Source organism: Pecten maximus, chromosome 7 (assembly GCF_902652985.1).
Source record: "Pecten maximus chromosome 7, xPecMax1.1, whole genome shotgun sequence".
In the NCBI taxonomy this organism is placed as follows: Eukaryota; Metazoa; Mollusca; class Bivalvia; order Pectinida; family Pectinidae; genus Pecten; species Pecten maximus.
The window spans coordinates 28,001,709-28,026,136 of record NC_047021.1 but is presented as its reverse complement, the minus strand read 5'-3'; the positions used below and the strand labels follow the sequence as shown (position 1 = coordinate 28,026,136).

Here is a 24,428-nt window from a genome sequence, read left to right as displayed (position 1 = left end):
ATATGATAAACATACAGCCCGCACCACGTGCTGTATGTATACATACATAGGTACACCTTGGGATTAATAAAACACTATGATAAAAGCAAATATATATATAACCTATATACGCACATTTTGAAAAACTCTATATGAACAATGTTAGTTTTCCAACACGCTGCACCATGCTGTATACAGAGATGTGTATCATCCAGGGCTCGACAAGTCCTATACGTATAAATAGTAGTTTTGTCCGCTCAACAGCGATGTTAAATGTGATCCGCATACAAGTACACGTTGTTTCATGAGTAGATTCGCAACATATTCAATTGTACGACGCCGGTCGTTACACCAAGAGAGTCTGTCGTGGCGCGACAACTGGGCCGATAGCCAATCACAGCTCACGTTTCATTGTTGCGGTTGACGTATAGCGTAACACCGCCCTAAGCCCCGCCCTTAAACTGCTACACACAGTACACATGAGTGAATGTATAGAATTCTATTTGCCAATCAAATAAATGGTACGGTTCTATTGCAAGACGCCTTCCTCCTTAACAAGTTATGGGTGGGGCTTTACCAACCATAAACATATTGTATATTTTCTTTTGTCCAATCATTATGCACAGACCAGAAACAGTTAACCACGCCTATATTCATGTAGAAGTATTATCAATAGCTCAACTTTTTATTCCAAGTGAATGATTTGAAATGCTAATGTTAACTCGTTTTTGTACGTAAAATGACTTGAGAGAGAAAATAAACGTGTATGAGAGAAACAGAGCGCTAAGCTCGCGTCCACCCTCGACTGAATAATTACAAAAGAGGGGCAAGTTTAGCTGTTACCGGCGCGGTCCTCGCCTGTTATCACAGATGATAAGCCTCCCAAAACAGATTATTATTCCCCATCTTTCAAGGCGCCCCTCCCGGATATCGAGAATTTATATACCCAGGTACTATCCATATCAACAATAACACTCCATCAAATATTATATCCTGGCTAAGTAAGCAAAATAACAAAAATAAAATAAAATATGTTGTTTTTCGGGACAAAGCCCACTTACTGTACATCCCGTTTTATATACCGGCATATCAGGATAAATTTGTGCATTACTACTATTATTAATTGTTCTCTCTAGTCTAACACTACCAGCGTTCTGTCCATATGTGACCTATGTATGATGTGGACCCCTACATAGAATACATTTCACATTTCCATAGCCTTTCATCTTCTAGTCATATGAGGAAAACAGACTGACACACGAAACAAAGATCTTCATTAATAACGAAACAGTTCCCTGTTCTCTCAGTGGAATTAAAACTTGTAATCAGTCTGGCGAGCTTTAATGGCATCTGGTTAAAAAAACCAGGAGAAAATAGAATAACAAAATTCAACAAAACTTTGCATATTTAAAGATTAATGTAAACTGTATGTGATAAAAATAACAATAATGCATGCAGACTTAAATAGACATTTAGAAATTTTATTAAGCTCTTATGTTAAAATGACTCATAATTATGCAAACAATTTTGTAATTTACGCATATAAAGTGACACAAATAAATACACACTTATGAATTACCAGTGGCAAATAATGCATTAGAATTTAATGTAACACATGGAAATACAACTAATGCATTTTAATAAAGAAATGTTGTTTTGAATTGAAGTGTTGCCTGTCACTTAGTGTAATATATGCTCGCTATATTTAGTGGGTGTATACTACTAGCTTCTAATATATCTGTAATGGTCGATATACCACGATAGGAATGAGACAACTTACCAGGTCGGATGTGAAGAATGTTTGTGATGATGATCTGAATTATCCGTCCTATTAATACTAACTCTGATTAGTTTTACGTCCAATTTGTCGCTCACCTAATCAGTCCAATTACACGACGATTAGAGTAGGTAACAAGGCGATCTCTCACTAGGGGTGTGAAAAATCATGTTCATCACTGATAGGCTATCCGACTTCCTCACCTAACCATAGGAAATCGACGTTTTGGAGCAATTAAATATGATAAGTTTGTCATAAGCCCCTGGCCCCCGGGATAGACAGGGCGCAGAGGGTGAGCTATCACGGACCGGCGGGCAATATCATGGTGTCATGATTAGATCCAAATGAGAAGGAATTGACGGTATTTGATGTCTTAATTCTCATGTCACAACATAACAAATTTAAATTATTTTCCACATTTTATGTGTATAGTTTATACCGCGGGGTGGTTTTAGTAGACTCTGTGATAGCTAGGAACCCCCTCCCAGGACGGAACAGGTCCCGATACGGAAAAGATAGCCAGAGCAAGTCCTGGGCTGTATCAGGGGCGCGATCTACGAAACCGTAGGGTAGCAATCTTATAGCACAGCCAGTGACACGAATTTCACGTGCCGCGTAAAAGCAGCAATATTTCACGGTAAGGTTTATTATTTAAATTCGTGGATGGAAGGAATAATATTAAACCATAACTTATCAGATATCTAAACCGTATCTGATCGTTGTGAGATATGAAGATTTCGTTTATTTGAGTCAGTGGCATAGCCTTCGATTATACAATATCAGATAATACATAAAAACAGCATGAAAAGGGGGAAATGAAAATACTCACATTGTGATATTTTTGGCGGGGAATATAATAACACATTTTAGATATGCATATCGCGATTAGCTATGGATAAACTATGCACTGTTTGTGAAACATGCTGACTTTGGAGAGTGAATATCAATATTTTATCGTTCTGTAAATTGTTACAGAAAATATCGTCGATAACCAAATTTCGCTATCAAGGGGAAGCAACTCGTTCATGATGTACGGTAATCGATCGGACATACATATGCATTGTAAACAAAATGATCACGTGATGGAAATATTAACACACATACATTATGGATAATTTTAAGAAAGTAATGTCCAATTAAATGGACCAGGATAATTATTATTTGATATTTTATGCCAGATCGCGATTTGAATTTTATTCGATTTTAATAGGACTATTACATTTATATTATTTTTCTGAAATGATTACACAATTTGAGCCTCTATTAAGTACCTATTCATTTTATGATATATATATATTAACTATATATTAATGCATGCTCATTGCAATCATGAAAGTATATTCTCATGAATATTCAACATTGCAGAGGTGTATACATTATTGATCTGTTTCAACTTCTCTTGGTAATATCACAGACTTACATGTAGACTTTTGTTACATTATCTACGGGCTTAGATTCTAATCTAAAAAGATCACGAAATTATATATTTCCATTTAACACACTTGTTTACGTTACTTTAAACTTTACAGAAATATAATTAAATTGTTTACACATGGAAAATTCTTGCACGCCATTTGATAAGTGTTTGTCAAAAAGTACACATTAATTCTAAAACTGGCGACAATCATTTAAAGAATCTTTCAAGTGTTTTATATGACGCTTGGAGTGACGTAGTTTTTTCCGGAGTGAAATATTAACACTTTTCCAAGAAATAGCAATATGTTTGCTTGAGTCCTTAACTGTTCTCGGACGACAAACCATCTTCAGCTGAAATATACCGCGTGTACAATATTGACTGAAGAAATATAGCAAGTTCATATGTAATGATAATAAAAATAAACTAAAGCATATGTGGAAAAATAATGTTTTAAATTAGTAAAACAAAAGTATCGAACTCAGAAGTCTACTATTAAAATCTAACTTACGATAAAAAGCGAAAATTTACGAGAAAATGTCGTATTTTCATTGTGTTGCCAAGGGAATTTCTTCCCTAATTGTCATTAACTTAACCTTCACTCATTAGGAATTGTGTCTATCGTATATAGAATTCCTGAAAATAAATCTAAATTAAATTAAAATCCTAAGCGATATGTATCTGTTTATGACATTGTAGTACAAACAACATGCTGAGAATAACAAAGATAAACAAAAAATATTTTTAGCTTGATGGAGGAATCGAAGGCATGATAATACTGGCTGGATAAACAAAATGAATATAACTCTTTTTGTATGTGCATCAGTATTTTAAAGCTGTACAGGAATTTTGATTTTCATAAAACGCAGTATAATAAAATACATGAAACCATAATATTTGTGTGAATTTATTTGTTTTATTATTAACCTCGAGGATTATTATACTATATTGATGACTGCGTTGACGATGTTGTGTATTTGTTTGTCGGGTGTCTGTATGTGTCTGTGTGTGATTAAAAATTAATGATGCATTAATATAATGAACAAACCAGTGTATAAAGACGACACAACTCTACCTATATGGGGTGAGCAACTCGACAACGATCACTCTGTTCCGGATCGCCGTCCGAATCTGGGTCAGAAACTTATGTACGCCCTAAGTACGCGTCTTGTCACCGGAAGTGACCGTGCCAGATGGACCGCGATACCGGCGATAAGGCCCAATACAGCTACTCAAAACGGAAACATCCCATAATACTACAAACTTAAGTAACAATCGTATTTAATACATCTCCTTGGAGGTACACTTGACTTGTTTGACAAACAAGACATTGCAGTGACACAAAATGTAATGCAATCCTAGACATTTTCTGCAGATGCAATTTTTGAAATTTTAATATTATTTCTTTGTTTAATTTCAAAACAAGTGTTTATATGGGAAGTTAACAGGGACATACTTTAATCTCTTGCCAGTAATATTATGATTTATGATTCATCAGATTAATCATGTATAAGAAAATACAGAAAAATATATATACATACTGTCAAAAGATGACAGTGTAGGTTTTTGATTCAACGTATTTTATTTGTCAAAACACAAATGGGATTAGACACAAGTATGGAACGTATAATCCGTCTTTTCCCGTATAACATAAATGATGAAATAAATATACATGACCGAAAATGATAAGGACATTTGATTTCACAAGTGCTAGGGTTACTACATAACCGTGGGTATAAGATACAGCATGTCCCGGTTTTATCAACGTTTCTTCACTAAAGTAATTTCCTTAACTTAAAAGTTTCCATAGGAAAGCATTATTGTATAAAAGGTAAAATATTAGTAAGGATCCTTCCTAAAATTCTGTCATGCTTTCCGGTGGAAATTTTTAAGTTAAGGAATTTCCTTAAGGATCATTGATAAAACTGGGGCCAATAATACATCCGAGAAGAGACTTAAATATTGTACGAAAGACACAGAGTTAAACTAATCAAACTATACCTTACAGCTGTTTAATCCCTCTAGGAATTCTTAGCAATTTTTTTTTACATCATTGGTAATTAACCTGATTCAGATTCAAACCATATGAAAAACGTACAATTCTGTTTTAATGTAACTTAGACACTGTAAGTTATCAACAAAGACATCGGCAGGATTGGTACATCTCATCGAACTTGTGGATCGTACTAGTCACAAGGATGGTCACGGGAGTGAAATTATATAGGAGCTTGCTATTAGGTGTAGCCTCAGTATTCGCTCCACTTTAATTGCACATACGAACTCCATCGGAACAGGTGCTCGCCTGGTCCCCCGCCGCGCCCCCGACGGTACCCCCTTTGTGACGAAATATATGTGCAAGTATAAAGCAATATAAAAGACTATCTGATCAACTCTGATGCAAAACTTTATAAACTTAAAAATTTCATAATGTGAACACTTGACTAGGTACTTGTTCTTATCTCTGGGCCTCTATCGACAAAACTTCAAATACATGTTTCTCTAACAAATGTACACATACAGGAGATACGTATCGGATTTTTATTTTTTCCATCCACCATTCAAAACAAAATCTCAGTTATCTCTCGTTTCATCACATCACAAGTGTTCCACGATATTCGCGCTCAATCCACGCAAACATTCTTAACAATCTCAAAATATTTTTGGAAATGAAAAAAAAAATCTAAACACTGCAACATAAATCTGAGTAATACATGACTAGCAGGATATATGAATACATTAGATGTTTTTACATCATCATCATCATCATCATCATCCTCATCCTCATCCTCCTCCTCCTCATCATCATCATCATCATCATCATCATCATCATCATCGTCATCATCGTCGTCGTCGTCGTCATCATCGTCGTCATCATCGTCATCATCATCGTCGTCGTCGGTCGTCGTGAATGTATTGATTTAAATTGTTGACATCACTACATTTAAATATGTGACGTAAATAACAGACTGTTCTGGATCAGTATTCCATTACGTGTATTTTCAATCAGATTTGACGCTTAATTAAATTTTATTATCAAAATTAATATAATCTCGAATTGCATTTTAATTCATAAAATAAAAGGCCTCGAATGCGGCGCGAAGACGGGATTTTCTCATGACCTAAGTACTTTTATATACACTATAAGCAAAAAACGTCTAAATACAGTGCCACGATCAGGATGTCCTGTTCACAGACAATAAGTTACACGTTGATTCTCTGTATAATGCCTGTTCCTGTAAATAAGGTGCCCGTTAACACCCACATGATTGATAATAAATCGACATGGTCTAATTATCAGGACATAGACAATTTATCAAAATATTTTGAACTAACATTTTGGCTGGAGAATCTTCTGACGTACATGTACAAGACCCATACTGGTGGACAAATTCGCCTTGGAAGCAAGTCTGACAGACAGAATTAATCAGAGAAACTTTTGGAAAACCTGGACATTTTTGGCCGTACCGTGTGTTGTAATCCAGACATATATATTTCCTCATATTTGATTTGACTTGTATGCCTTCCCAATCCTTTGATCAATAACAGGATGAATTGGTATTTACGACGGCGATGTATGGGGCGAGCGCGTCGGGATGTCTTCAGACAGTCATGTGATAATACATCTGCCTTAGTCCGCCCGCAAATAAAAAATAGATCATTTTACAATATACTTCAATACTATAACTTTACCCCATCCTTTTCATGCGGAAACGTTTTTGGACGTAATGTTTATAATACAATCAAGAATAATGTTCAGTGTTTTACGATCAGAGGGCGCGGGGTGGCTATCTCGGCTGGCACGGCGAGTTGGTCAGATAAGGATGGCGGGAACTTTCCGCGAGACTAGTATCCGTTTGGGACTCGGAGGAGACACGAAGGCTGTCCGCACCGACAGACGTACACCTCCGGGATCCGAAAAAGTGGACCGGTACCGTACCCAACATTATTTCAGTAAATTGTTTCTAGGAATATCAAAGATATATAGATTACGTACATTTCTGTCGAGCAAATCAGGTTTGTTTATATATATCGTCACTTTGGTACGCGACCGATCTATGGTTAATATGTCGTAATTCAACAAAACGGCGGCACAAAAAGCACTGATATACACGGAAATAGAATCTATTCATTAAGAAGAAAACAGTGCATTAAAAGGTACAAAATCCGATTTACTTACATGTTATCAAACATATAAAAGCATTTCATTAAATACATGATTTGCAAGAAGATAGATGCGCAAAAAATAGTTTTCACAGCAGTGGAGGACAGCGCCATATAAAGTACACAGAACATTCTCAAAATAGATTTGTGTTACGACGACATGGATTTGTATTCTTACATTTCCAGAAATAAGTATAACCAAGAAAGATTCGGAGAAGATTCTTCTTGTATTTCAACCTCGGAAATCACTTAAGTTGACTTACTCCTGTTAAGTATATTCAATTATATAACTTTACCTAAAAACTGCCATCACTCTTAACATATTAACTTATGTACCCACGTCTTGAAAAAACTGCCTGCTCCCGTCCAACACTACCACATGCAATATACGACTCTCTGATGTATTGATCTCTACTACTATACCACATAAACCCGTCATATACTACCATCTAACCCCGCCCTATAATACCACCTACTCTCGTCATATACTACCACCTACTCTCGTCATATACTACCACCATCTAACCCCGCCCTATACTATCACCTACTCTCGTCATATACTACCACCTACTCTCGTCATATACTATCACCTACTATCGTCATATACTACCGCCTACTCTCGTCATATACTACCACATACTCCCGTCATATACTACCACCTACTCTCGTTATATACTACCACCTACTCTCGTCGTATACTACCACCTACTCTCGTCATATACTACCACCATCTCTCGTCATATACTACCGCCTACTCCCGTCACAATTATGCTACCACCTACTCCCGTCATATACTACCACCATCTCTCGTCATATACTACCACCATCTCTCGTCATATACTACCGACTACTTTCGTCCTATAATACCACCTACTCTCGTCATATACTACCACCTACTCTCGTCATATACTACCACCTACTCCCGTCATATACTTCCACCTACTCTCGTCCTATATTAACACCTACTCCCGTCATATACTACCACCTACTCCCGTCATATACTACCATCTACTCCCGACATATTCTACCACCTACTTCCGTCATAATTATACTAGTATCTACTCCCATTAAATACTCTCCCATACTCCCGTCATATACTACCACCTACTCCCGTCATATACTACCACCTACTCTCGTCATATACTACCATCTACTCCCGACATATTCTACCACCTACACTTTACTTCCGTCATAATTATACCTAGTATCTACTCCCATTAAATACTATCCCATACTCCCGTCATATACTACCACCTACTATCGTCATATACTACCACCTACTCCCGTCATATACTACCACCTACTCTCGTCATATACTACCACCTACTCTCGTCATATACTACCACCTACTCTCGTCATATACTACCATCTACTCCCGACATATTCTACCACCTACTACCGTCCTATACTACCACCAACTTCCGTCATAATTATACTAGTTTCTACTCCCATTAAATACTATCACATACTCCCGTCATATACAACCACATGATTTTACCTAGTGTTAGATTCTCTATCGTACTAAATGTAAGGTCATTTTCTATTCTTAAGATAATGCAACGTTATCATTGGATGTCCACTACATGGAAATACAAATGAACGTGCTGGACATGAAAACAGTAACAACACCTTTTTTTAACGCCATTTTCATCAAGTCGTTTATAAAATGTGTAACTGCCCTGCAGGTATGGTGTTAGAATTGTATCTGCTGTCCCCACTGCATGATTCGTTTTCATAGATTCGCGCTATCCCAAAACTGCATAGACGAACACATAGAAGACCGTCCTTTAATGAGTGTAGCGGAACTGGCCGGGTCGATCATCGGCGACCAGGTAGCTCAATCGGTAGAGCATCCGGCTAGTGTTCGGAGGTCCCGGGTTCGAACTCCGGTCTGGCCGTGCATTTACTTAATCAAAACAAACAGTTGTACAATCGTTGTGACGCTTGGCAGTCCAGTTTGAATCAATCCCTCAACTGATTTAGATTGTCGGAGTGCCATTTACGATGTACACGCAATACAGTCCAGGTACGCTTTCATAACTAGATGAATGTTGACTAGACTATACTGACCAGTGCTCGAACGGGACCACTGCTCGAACACTTTGTTTATTTTTGCTTCTCCTTTCCTAAATCGTACTTTCCGTCCGTTCTTTCCACATGAGTATTATGGGTTGTAACAGCACTTTCTTACCTCCGGTAGCGATAGCTCTCTATCAAGGACGATAATCCAAATTTGAGCAGACGACAATGGTCATCATATAGTGTACAATCAAATATCATCAAACAAACATCGTTTCCGGAAAGGTGAGTATTCATGAAAAAATCTGGGTTTTTTTTAAAGAATTATAGCAAAATACATAATTCAAAAGAAAAGTAATGATTCAAATGTAGATCTGACACAGTTTTGAAAAAAAAAAATCAAAATGACGGACTAAGACAGATTCTGGGTTGGGTGTGACAGCAGGTACCACTACGATTGTCTACCGTCACCTGTCCAAACAAAGGTTGACCTTAGCTTGGTTGTCGACGAGTACCAATGGCTGTGTACCAGATGTAGACAAGAGTAATAAGTTTTGACATTTCTAGCAAAATATAATAGGTATGGGACATCTTTACTCGTCGATGCTACTATGATCTGAATCGGAAGATATGCGCACTGGTCCAAAATGTCAGCTTCCGCTGTGTTCCGATATATTTTTATCCCACGGGATGTTTGATAATCTGAACAATATTTTTTTTAAGAAAGGATGTATGTACATTACAATATAACCGACTTTACCACAAAAAACTGAAAACAAAAGTTTTATAGGGGTGTTCGAGCACTGGTCTGTACTTACGTAAATACCCGCCATTGCACAGGTGTCATGTGACCTGCTGCCAAAAATAAACCAACGTGCAAAAGTCACGGTGATAGGCTTGAAATTACTAACGGTAAGTCAGCCCTGTATAATCACAACTAAACTTTAACTTTTCAATAGGTATTGGAAATAAAACAACAAAAAACTATGTTTTGTGTTCGACCACTGGTCGGATGAGTCTACATATATGTATTTTATTAATTAGAATGTGAATTTACTTATCAGACCCCGATTTAAATCATTTCTGTATGCTTGGTAAAAATGACACGACGTTCGGTACCTTATTCCGATTAAATATTCAAACCGTGCTTACATATTTGTAAAATGGAAATTTCGTTTATATGTACATCCAGTTTTACGGTATTACCATTTTTCAACTGACGCGACCACTAAATACAACATCGTATATATATATTGCTTTCCCTTTACTTATATAACATTTGTTTTCGACAGACCGATTTCATGACAACACTTCCACGCCACTTATAAGCTCGGTAACAAATACTACCATATGTGTGTTAACCCCACGTATCTCGCGCCTCGGACGTGTCAACATGTGCTCACCAGCCACTGTGGGGAATGTGTATTCTGGTGACACCTGTCCCGGACTGTTTACACGGGACTGTAAATTTTGTTCCGGGTTTATATTAATTGTTTTCCGATAGCATAGGGCGGGGACGTAGCGTTCCATATGGACAGTAGCTACCCCCTGTCGGATCTGTCCCCCTCCTCTACTATAACATTAATTAATGCATATCATCAAGTGTAAACGATACGCCGACTTACTACGTAAAGTGGCGTTTAATAGCACGGTGCGCCAGCGCTGTCACAATGAGCGACCGCCGGGGTATTTGATTACACTTCATATAGTTTAATTTGACAACTAGGGACTCATATGTTTGGTCGATACGTAATGACAGAGGAGGAGGAGGAGAGGAGGAGGAGGAGGACGCGGAACACTGGCACGCGACTCTAATTAAGCAACACCTTTCCGTCAATTTACTACTCCTCCCCGAATCCAGTGTCGGGTATAGGTTTATTGTGATGCGAAGTAATGGTGGGATTAGTTCGCTGTTGTATTCGGTGATTTACCGCACAGCAACCAGAAAGGCTCCACAACTACTGTAATCGACATTTGGGAGTTTGGTTTAGTTATTGTTCAATAACTACACCTCTAAAACAACAACAACACCCCCCCCCCCCCCCCCCCCCCCCCCACACACACACTCCATCCCCACCCCCTATATATACACTGTGTATTTTTTGTTGTCCCTTTCTATGCGATCAGCAAGTACACTATTATAACAAGAAATATCTTTAAAAAAGATAAACGGCATAGTTTTAATGCTGGTGGTTATAATGTGAAACTGCTGGTGAAATAAACGAACTAATGCGTTTCAGCACGGATAACAGAATAATATCAGTTTGAATCATTTTTGGTGATAATAAGATTGCATCTGAATCAGAAGTATAATTTCATTAATGTGTCATTTGAAAAGATACATCCTCTTATTCAGCTTGCCTTCAATCTTAACTTTGTTTCGTTTTTGCATTTACCGCTACATTGACCACTCAAATACTTCATCTTGGCCAGTAACGCCACCTGTCGCGTCATATCCGGGGCCAAAATATTCAAAGTCAGGAGACGCGATCTGATAGCGCAGGCATTTACATTTAAACACCACTAAAATGTTATACAAATGTACAACTGTATTCCACTTGTCAATAATTCATTGCTAAGACTTGGCCGCCACTAATAATAATAAAAAAACCTATGCATTGTCTTATTGTAGTTCCATGAAATATCTGTATTTGAACTTGTTATTAAATGAAGTGTACCATGTCCTATACTGACCATCCATGGACAGTACAACAATACACAATCACACGCTATACGTAACCGGTCTACTTTACAAACTCGCGATTCTGATTGGATTTCATGCTGCCGTATCCACCATGTGACATTTCATTACCGTACTTTAAATACACTTTTGAGGAATTACACCGATCATCCGTGGAAAAAATGTCGTTATAAACCCCGATATATTGGGAACATGTGACGATCATATTGCCAATACATTTTTGCCAATACATTTCAGTTGCATCAGATTGAATTCTACCGTCCTTTGTACCATGGCAATCTACGTACATCACACTTACAAAGTCAGAAAATACAACGTGTTCTCCTCCAACCTTGATCGAATCAACTACAACGATACCGAAGACTGAAGAAGCAGGTAAGCTTACATTAAGAAACCGAACGTTCACAATATAACATCTAGTTCGCGATCGCCTAGACCAGAGGATTGCTAAGTGGTCTTGTTAACGTTTTCACTAAATTTCGATGAAAGTTAGCGACTGGTGCAGAATAAGTTGATATAAGTCCCGAGGTAATAGATGTGTATACTCTATGTTATATTATTATCGGATAAAAGACATCAACGGCATCCGATAATGAGATTGAAAACACGACGGCAAAGAGAGGAGCACGGCTGCCAATTGTCCACTGGAAACCTTATTACCGAGCCCACTGCCTTGTTAACATGAAGTAAACACGACTATGCCTTTGTTTGTATTTTCGAGCTTTACCTGTTTGTGATGACCGCGGATATAGCGAAATTATATCCCTGCGATTATCATAAACTGCACAGTAGTGTAAATAATGGGGATAAAAACAAAAACACAGAGTGTTTTTATAGAAAAGGAGCTAATTTGCTTAAAAAATACCCATTTCTTTAATACTACTTTTGGTGTATACAGAGTCAAAATGTGATTATCACCCTGATTTAGAAGTACTTAGAATTGTATAAACAGGCTTGGATAAATGGTGATTAGTCGAGCTAGCGATCAAACGTTTTATAGTGATTTTATAGTGGATCCATTACGAGTCAGGTCTGTATCGTTGTCATTGAATGATATTCTGAAAGACTGTAACACAGAAAATAGGATATTAGGAAAATGTGTAAGTAATATGTGTAAGTAAAATGTATAAGTAAGTCGATAATGAAAATGTTTTTTCTAATTAAGTCTTATATCTACAGATCAAGAACTATACCCGGTACTCTATCTGTTATGGCTTTAGTAAATGTGATAAAAGAAAATGATGTGGTTCAAAAATGTATTACATATGGTCAAGGAGACCCATGTCTACATTTTGTTTTGTAAATGAATGGAAGAAATAGATCAAACTTATAGATATTGCCTAAAATCTGACGTGACTAATTACAATATCTTCTTCATCAACCATTGAAATTTTAATTATTCAGTAACTATCTCGTGATTTCACCTAAATTAACTCATGTTTTGATTCCCTTCCATGAGATACTTGTTCTGTCAGCTGCCCTATCTTTCCTTCTCTTCTTTCTAACAGTACTTCTGTCCTATCATCAGCTTCTCGTTCTTTCTTTTCTCCTCATGTTTCCCTGCTTAAAACAATACAGTATTATATGAAATGAAATATTAACTCTCTTTATGTAGTCATTAGGATTATTTGTTTGTATAATTATTATGGTATGAGAGGCGTGGCTATATAAAAGACAAATCTGGTGTAAATGGGTTAGTATTTAGTATGAATGAACTATTATTGTCACTGTATTGAAAAATAAAAAGACTTTTGAAAATAAAATAAATATTTTTAAAAATTGTGTAAGTAATATCAGGGCTCCTTGGTTAGGATACAAAAATGTGCTTGATTTTCATTTTGGATTTCAATCAGTTGACCGAATAGATTCTCCAGTCTCTGAAAGTGAATCCAATTTGTAGTCTACGGAATTCCTACAGAACAGTGAAAACTGCTACAGCTTTATTATCTTAATAAATATTTAGCTCGTCAGTTACAGGGTGTTGAGATGGACTTGTATGAGAATGTAGAACATGAGTATGCTGAAGGACGAGATGTTCGAACGATTGCTTGGTTTAGAGATTGGTTACTATTAAAAAGTCTAAAAGAAATGAATTCCGCATAATTGTTAGAAATGCCATGTTAATTTTATCGATAGTTGATTGATAGTATGGGTGATGGATTTACCAGAGGTGTGGAAGTTTATTGGGGTTACGTCTATTTCCATGTTGGTAAATTCGACTGTCGTCAAATATCGAGTTGTTTAAGTATTTCGACTCTCAATATGAACTAGGAGTGTCACATGATTGTATGAAGTTTCTAAAGACTGACATGAACAGTTTTAAGTTTCTAAAGGCCACCACGAGCAGAATAAGTTTCTAAAGACCAACACGAGCAGTTTTAAGTTTCTAAAGGCCAACACGAGCAGTTTTAAGTTTATAAAGACCAACACGAACAGTTTTAAGTTTCTAAAGGCCAAAACCAACAGTTTAAAGTTTCTAAAGGCCACCACGAGCAGAATAAGTTTCTAAAGGCCAACACGAACAGTTTTAAGTTTCTAAAGGACAACATGAATAGTTTTAAATTTATAAAGACCAACACGAACAGTTTTTAGTTTCTAAAGGCCAACACCCACAGTTTAAAGTTTCTAAAGGCCAACACGAGCAGAATAAGTTTCTAAAGACCAACACGATCAGTTTTAAGTTTCTAAAGGCCAACACGAGCAGAATAAGTTTCTAAAGGCCACCACGAGCAGAATAAGTTTCTAAAGGCTAACACGAGCAGTTTTAAGTTTCTATAGGTCAACACGAACAGTTTTCAGTTTCTATAGGCCAACACGAGCAGTTTTAAGTTTCTATAGGCCAACACGAACAGTTTTCAGTTTCTATAGGCCAACACGAACAGTTTTACGTTTCTAAAGGCCAACACGAACAGTTATAAGTTTATAAATGCCAACAAGAACAGTTTTAAGTTTCTAAACATCAACACGAACAGTTTTAGGTTTCTATAAGCCAAATTTCGTCTGTATTGATTTTGAAGAGGCGACCAAGTTCAAACATGGTGATCAACTTGGAACTTCTGTAAATGGATATATCTAGTTCCACATTAATGAAACATCTCAATATGGAAGTATACATGACATCCAATGTAGAGTTATATGCAGATAATATATCACACATATTTCCCACACACACGGTTAAATGTTTCAATACAATATCTCCCAATCATGTTTTATAACGTACAATACAATATTCCATAAACATGTTTTATAACGTACAATGCAATATCTCACAAACATGTTTGATGACGTACAATACAATATCTCACAAACATGTTTTATAACGTACAATACAATATCTCACAAACATGTTTCATAACGTACAATGTTATATCTCAAACACATGTTTGATAACGTACAATACAATATCTCACAAACATGTTTTATAACGTACAATACAATATCTCACAAACATGTTTCATAACGTACAATACAATATCTCACAAACATGTTTCATAACGTACAATACAATATCTCACAAACATGTTTGATGACGTACAATACAATATCTCAAAAACGTGTTTCATAACGTACAATACAATATCTCACAAACATGTTTCATAACGTACAATACAATATCTCACAAACATGTTTCATAACGTACAATACAATATCTCACAAACATGTTTCATAACGTACAATACAATATCTCACAAACATGTTTCATAACGTACAATACAATATCTCACAAACATGTTTCATAACGTACAATATAATATCTCACAAACATGTTTCATAACGTACAATACAATATCTCACAAACATGTTTCATAACGTACAATATAATATCTCACAAACATGTTTCATAACGTACAATATAATATCTCACGAACATGTTTCATAATGTACAATACAATATCTCACAAACATGTTTGATAACGTACAATACAATATCTCACAAACATGTTTCATAACGTACAATATAATATCTCACAAACATGTTTCATAATGTACAATATAATATCTCACAAACATGTTTCATAACGTACAATATAATATCTCACAAACATGTTTGATAACGTACAATATAATATCTCACAAACATGTTTCATAACGTACAATATAATATCTCCGAACATGTTTCATAATGTACGATACAATATCTCACAAACATGTTTGATAACGTACAATATAATATCTCACAAACATGTTTCATAACGTACAATATAATATCTCACAAACATGTTTCATAACGTACAATATAATATCTCACAAACATGTTTTCTAACGTACAATATAATATCTCACAAACATGTTTGATAACGTACAATATAATATCTCACAAACATGTTTCATAACGTACAATACAATATCTCACAAACATGTTTCATAATGTACAATACAATGTCTCACAAGCATGTTTGATAACGTACAATATAATGTCTCACAAACATGTTTTATAACGTACAATACAATGTCTCACAAACATGTTTCATAACGTACAATATAATATCTCACAAACATGTTTTCTAACGTACAATACAATATCTCACAAACATGTTTTATAACGTACAATACAATATCTCACAAAAATGTTTCATAACGTACAATACAATATCTCACAAACATGTTTGATAACGTACAATACAATATCTCACAAACATGTTTGATAACGTACAATATAATATCTCACAAACATGTTTCATAACGTACAATGCAATATCTCACAAACATGTTTGATAACGTATAATGCAATATCTCACAAACATGTTTCATAACGTACAATACAATATCTCACAAACATGTTTCATAACGTACAATACAATATCTCACAAACATGTTTCATAACGTACAATACAATATCTCACAAACATGTTTCATAACGTACAATATAATATCTCACAAACATGTTTCATAACGTACAATATAATATCTCACAAACATGTTTCATAACGTACAATATAATATCTCACAAACATGTTTCATAATGTACGATACAATATCTCACAAACATGTGTTCATACGTACAATATAATATCTCACAAACATGTTTCTATAACGTACAATACAATATCTCACAAACATGTTTCATAACGTACAATATAATATCTCACAAACATGTTTCATAACGTACAATATAATATCTCACAAACATGTTTGATAACGTACAATACAATATCTCACAAACATGTTTTATAAAGTACAACATAATACCTCGTATGTCAAATTAGGTTAATTAATGTTTACCATCAACAAGGTACAATATGTCAGAACATGCTGAATAAAGTACAATAAAATATCTCACATACAGGTTATATAACACTATAAAATATCTCACATATAGGTTATATAACACAATAAAGTATATCACATACAGGTTATATAGCACAATAGAATATATCACATACAGGTTATATAACACAATAAAATATATCACATACAGGTTATATAACACAATAAAATATATCACATACAGGTTATATAACACAATAAAATATATCACATACAGGTTATATAAGACTATAAAATATATCACATACAGGTTATATAACACAATAAAATATCTCACATACAGGTTATATAACACTATAGAATATCTCACAAACAGGTTATATAACACAATAAAGTATATCACATACAGGTTATATAAGACTATAAAATATCTCATCACATACAGGTTATATAACACAATAGAATATCTCACATACAGGTTATATAACACAATAAAGTATATCACATACAGGTTATATAAGACTATTAAATATCTCACATACAGGTTATATAAGACTATAAAATATCTCACATACAGGTTATATAACACAATAAAGTATATCACATACAGGTTATATAAGACTATAAAATATCTCACATACAGGTTATATAAGACTATAAAATATCTCACATACAGGTTATATAACACAATAGAATATCTCACATACAGGTTATATAAGACTATTAAATATCTCACATACAGGTTATATAACACTATAAAATATCTCACATACAGGTTATATAACACAATAGAATATCTCACATACAGGTTATATAACACACAAAGAAATTCTCACGTGCAGGTGATCAACACACGGTTGGTATCTCACTTACAGGATTAGGTTGCTACGTACAATGAAATTTCACCCTTTGAACTCGAATAATACACAGACAAGTATCATACATTTAGGGTATACAACACATAATCTTTTATCAAGGGTCTATAACACTTAAATCAATAATAAAACACAGCGAAGTTATGAATACATATAGATTTGAGAGCAATGGGTATTCTAGACACCAAGTCCGTTTATTTTTACTACTAATTAAGATTTCAGTTAATTGTATTCATCTGGTGATTATAACATAATCATTAATATTTATTGATTACATATCATATACAACTGTACTTATTAATCTTTATGTTATTGGTATGTTTTATGGACAATGATTTTATTTATATACGCCTACTTTAAGGAATAAAGACCACATCCTAAATGAAGCAAATCACGTTTTCATGAGTCAACTTTAGAAAGATCCCGGACACACCGTCTTCCACGATCCCCTAGTGTAATAGCCAATAAGCTGCTCCAGTCTCTATGGGATAGTCCGGTCTCTGAGACTTCGAATGAAAAGTGCGCTTCTAAAAATGTTTTCAAGACTTTTAAGTACTCAGAAGTGAAAATAAGGAAAGAAAGTAATATGTGTCATTAAGCAGTTTTCTAATAGAATAAACATTCGTAAATCCGATATTTGCATTTATTATTGAGTAACCCTCGATTTTCATGATCTTATTTCAATTGAAATGCTACGGCATTTCAAAGATATCAGTTAAATAGGTGACACGTATATTTACAGAAAATAAATCACATCATTTTTGTTCACGCTATTGCACAAGAGTGAAACGAAACCATTGCGTTATAAATAGCGGACTAAGAAACAAGATCATTTAGAAGAACTGGTAAATAAGCTTATATTTTTCAGGCTAACATCACAGATTTGTGTAATCCGAAAAATTCCAATTATTTAGAAGGTCAAGTCGTTAGTTACCATGACGATTTGAAATAAATGTAGGAAATCCGTTACGTAAGCCGCTGGTAAACGGATTAAAATTCATAGAGCTTCATTTAATGGAGAGCGTCGTTTCGAAAGACAAGTAGGCAAGGCCTCGAGTCGCCAAAGTGACACACGAGAAGGCCATGTTGAATGTATTTTAGAAAGTTGCGGAATATTGAGTTAAATACGATGCCATCATAGTATTAGGACACAAAAATAGGTCATATGGTAATGGTAGTCAATATTACAGCCAAAGGTCAAATGTTACAGCCACAGGTCAAATGTTTCAGCCACAGATCAAATGTTTCAGCCACAGGTCAAATGTTTCAGCCATAGGTCAAATGTTTCAGCCACAGATCAAATGTTTCAGCCATAGGTCAAATGTTTCAGCCACAGGTCTTATGTTACAGTCACAGGTCAAATGTTTCAGCCATAGGTCAAATGTTTCAGCCATAGGTCAAATGTTACAGCCACGGGTCAAATGGTACAGCCGGTGTTAAACTATTTATCCTCTACGAACCGTTACTATGCTGGTGGACGAGTACGTAAAGTAACATATATTTTGATAAATGATATAGTTATTATACACGTCAAGCTTGTAAGTTAATAACAATGATGTATATCTATGTGGATATATCAGGTAAAATGTAACGGGGAGAAAACGTCTGAACATTTGGTGCTAATAACTTGTTGACACTAGTCGGTAATGACGTGATACATTTTGTAGATAAAGCTACGTTTCGTCCTATTATATTTCATTCTCTATACCGCTTTTCAATACCCTTCTATCCTCCGCCTATCCAAAATGCCCCTTTAAACTATCTCAACAGTGGGTACAGAGCTGTGTACTGATGTAATACTTTGATTGGTTTAAACAGAAAACCACAGTCCTATACTATACTATAAATTAATGTCAAACAGATGTAACCTTCGGGTTTCTGTTTGACTGTTACGACTGGGAGCCAGTACTCCATCCTCAACCAGCTACTATAATACAATTGTATATTAATATCAATAGCCAAATACATAAGTTGAGATTAATACAATTTGGTTCAATGGACATGTGGTTTGGATTTCAATTTGATATAATTTGTATATGCTATTTTTATTTCTGATTTTACTTTCTCAAGCTTTCAGAATAGGAACTACATTGTAATTATTTAGTGTTGCATCCATTTAAAGTAAATATTTTAAATAAGATATGTCCTCAGTGAATTGCAATCCATTAAGACCGCCAAACATTAAAATTAATTCGATATACAATAAAATAATATGAAAGTTGTGTTTTTATTACTAGTTGTTGTTAGTCTTGTCATTAACGGTTCTGTCGAGGGATAATTATAAAATCATAACATTGACTTACCATTAATGACCAAGGTGATCGTACGGTATATATTCTGCTCCGTATATCCCAACACTGTTTTCTCTATTATATTCCAGACCATCAATGTGATGGTGATTTACGATTAGTACGTTCTAGTATTGCTGCATGCATTTCTCTGCGCATGATCAATTTGCAGGCACGTGTAGCACCGTAACTTTCAACAGACTTTGATTAAATCGTAAACAAGATATTAAAATCACTTGGGTGTCATCCAAATGAACTCTCACCTCCGATTTGCCTCGCTAACTTTAAATTCAACGTTAACCGAATCACTACTTAGTGGCGTGAATCTATTAGAAACTATAATTCATAGATAATTCATCAACAGATGATACATAGGAACACGAGGACTCAGATCAGCATGGTGCAACGTGCATTGACAATTCAGAGACAGAGGTTTGGAAGTGATAACAAGTAACGCCGTGCTGATTTTAATTGCCTAATCATTACCGATCGCTGTGATTGTTTAGAAGGCCAATTTTATTGACTTGTTGAAATAAGCGCCTTTACGTGGCGTTTTGTAGTGCCTCTCCTGACCGTTCATTGTGTTTAACCAAGGGGGAGAATATGAGACATTTCAACAACGGCGGATTTTACGAAAATGTGGCGATCTTGTAAGAGTTGGATGTTATCACGTGTCATGACGGCCTTCCTGCCATGAAATGATTGCGCATGCACGGGATTATCTGCGGGACCACGCGTGACCTTATCAATATTGCGAAGCATTTCAAGAGACCATTAATATGCTTTTATTGTTGTGCAAAATGTGTGCGTGAATTTGAAAGTCATGATGAAATAGTTATTACTGTATGATATGTTATACACAAGTACATGATAATTAATTCTCACGGAGTTTGCGCACATTAAACCTTCAGTTATTCATTTAAACTATGATTCTTAATGTTTCAAAATGTACGCAACGAAAAGTGGGATAATGTTTCCCATACCAACTACCATGTAAACTGTATACTTAATTCAAATCAAACCAACCTCTTCAATTGTTAGACAAAACAGAGGATCCTAAGTACGGCACTTCCTATATGTACATGTACACTGTACAGTATGTTTTGAAGTTATATGAAAAAAAAAATCTGCATATAAGTTAAGTTTCTGGTCAATATATGCTACCTTAAACTATATTTGTTTGCTAAAAAGAAAACAATTGTATACGGTTTTTTCTTTCTTTTCCCGTTTACTTGCTGTTTCCCTAGACACGCAGCGATATACATATTTCACATCATTTAACATTTCAGTTTACAACGACATTTCATTTAACAATTTCTTGAATAACAATTGTATTCTTGAATAACAATTGTATTCTTGAATAACAATTATATTCTTGAATAACAATTGTATTGTTATTCATTCAGAAGATATATATTCGTTCATAATGTTTATTTCGAATTCAGTAATTCAAGATATAAGCAAATTGGGAAATAGCATGCACATTAAATTTCATTGGGAAAATGAAATAGATTGTGTTTATTTATTGTAATTATTCTTTTATATACATGTATAACAACAAGAGAAGAATCTAGTTAATAGTATAATCAAATCAATATGTTAAAACAACTATCATTGTCTTAATAAACAAACCACTGATTGTCTAAAAATATTACCATCATATTACCAGTGAAACACTAATTGTTTGAGTAAACGCACCTCTGTTCAAATGATATATCATTGTCTCAATAAGTACATTTTCAATTCGCATTTGTTTTGCGAACATATTCAAATACACCTAGAAGTGTTTGTATATCACATACGTAATATTTTCTTTGGGATTGACCAAATTTTAAACTCTGGTTCCGTCAAATTATTTTGAGGCATTGCCAGTTAAGCATTTTTCACATTAAAATGATTTTATCAGTAAACATGATTTTTATTTAAGATGCTATTAGATGCTGGTGATATGTGTTTTACGACTGGGCTGGTGCACGTGTTGACATTGCTATACAGTACACCCTCCCAGGTTCCATTTATATACAGATGTAGATATTTCGTTTCATCTTTGATAATACTGAGTTTATTTATCATACGCAAGTTTCATAGAGATTTGTTTACGTTTTTAATAGTGAAAATAATATACACGCGCATTTGTATGTATATAGAGGACAATCACAGCACTGTAATTTGAATGAGAGATAAATGTTGTTATCTTTATCTGCATTATTTTTATTATGATATTCATATATGGTTTTTTCAAGTACACATTTGCCTGTTTGTTTACCGATTAGAAAGACTATTTTGTGTATAAACATAAAATACACACAACACAATATGATCGATCAATACTGAAAAATGGACAGGATTTATATTTTGTACACTGAATATCAACATATTGCCTTAATCAGGGTTCCTTATCGAGAGAGTCTAAGATTATCTTTTGAGAAATAACATATGCTGATAACACACATTACACATTTTTTGGTACCATTTACAGATCTTCGATAACGACATTTCTTACCGTGTGTAAGCAGTTAAGTTTTACTTAACATGAAACTAGGGCTGCTACTAGACGTACGGGTATTATTTTACATCAGATATGGAAAAGAAGTGAATCAATTTGTGTTATACATTTGGTTTTGCTTATAATGAAAGCTTAATTTAGTCTGATCCCAGTCTCTGAAATACACACAATTAAATATATTTATTTATTATTGTTAAATTTGCATTCTTCATACCGATTTTGATTTTTTAAATTGTTAATATTTTATTCCTATTAATTTTTTTTTTAATTGTAAACAAGTAAATGTTTCATTTAAATATGTTAACGTTATGCAAATCGGAGAACCAAACAACTAATTACATCAACCTTATGATGATGTTTTTGTGAGAAAAAACTCCATTCTCAACAAATTTGACGTATGGTTACAAAGAACTGGAACTAAATCCTTGAAATAACACCCCAAGATTTGTAACAGTTTAAGTCTAGGCTCCTTCTGGCTGGGAAATCCGTGGGGGTTAAACAGCTATCTGGGGACACACACACATAAATCGTCAGGCTAGGTTAATAAATTTTCCTTTTTAAACGGTAAAAGAAGCTGTTGAGTATCAACATTATCTTGTCAAGAATTTTCATATCTTTCTGTGGTTGTTTTTTCATGGCGAAAGAAATGCCGAGTGAAGATATCTGCCGTCGTATCAGATATGTGTGGGGGTCGGTTTTTTCGGAGTCGGAACTGGTGCTAAGGCAGAACAGTGTAAACGGATAGAAAGAAGAAAACGTTATAATCTTACCTTATCACCGATTTCCACTTGTTTCCAATCGCCCTAATAAAATCAGTTTGATATGTTTACAATTTACACAAGCAGGGGAACCTGATAGGTTTATCTGGGTTGTAATTGAACGATCGATCTTAGATTCAAGAACTATTAATCTTTTTGATATTCATCACCATGCTAGAACAGAGGCTCAGTCGACCGTGTGTCGCTGAAGGCAAAGTTCCTCAGATGCATCAGTCATAGATCGGAAAACGGGACAGAAAATACGGACTTGTTCAAATCAAACAATATCATCTTGTCCATTGGCCATCACTGCCGCTGATTGGATACCATTCGAGCTAGCACCATGTTCCTTTCTTATCTTGGTCTGACAGAGTCCACATATTTCCCCCTCCCTGACCATAACCATTACTTGTCGATTTCAACACAATACATATGATATTGTTAATTACTGACAAAGGAAGTATTCCTTTCCAGAATGATTCAATAGATCGACGGGGATCAGAACCGGGGTTATAAAGATAACATATACACACCGGCTTCCGTTTGAATTACTTGAATGAATACTATAAGAGGGATCATCTGGCTGTCGCTAAATCTGAAAACATGGAGTTATTATGAACAAAATGTTGGTAGATTTTGTCTGGGTGAATTAGACCACCAGCAGTCCGGTATATCATATAATTATATAGTAGTAATACGTAATGAATCATGCCAGAAAGATAAGGATAATTACCGTTAATAC

The 24,428-nt window shown here is 34.9% G+C and overlaps 1 protein-coding gene across 4 annotated transcripts in view; it reads right to left on the bottom strand.

Moving 5' to 3' along the window:
* The window catches only part of LOC117330447 (transcription factor GATA-3-like), a 43,047-nt gene extending 22,593 nt beyond the window's left edge, over positions 1 to 20,454 (bottom strand). For 2 of the 4 annotated variants that reach the window (XM_033888729.1, XM_033888733.1), the window contains exon 1: positions 115 to 305. The gene's annotated coding sequence lies outside the window, so the exon portion shown is untranslated. Of the gene's footprint in view, positions 1 to 114; positions 307 to 20,437 lie in introns of those variants that run through there. The other 2 variants (XM_033888731.1, XM_033888732.1) reach the window with 2 other exon arrangements.
* Positions 20,455 to 24,428: the final 3,974 nt, after the last annotated feature.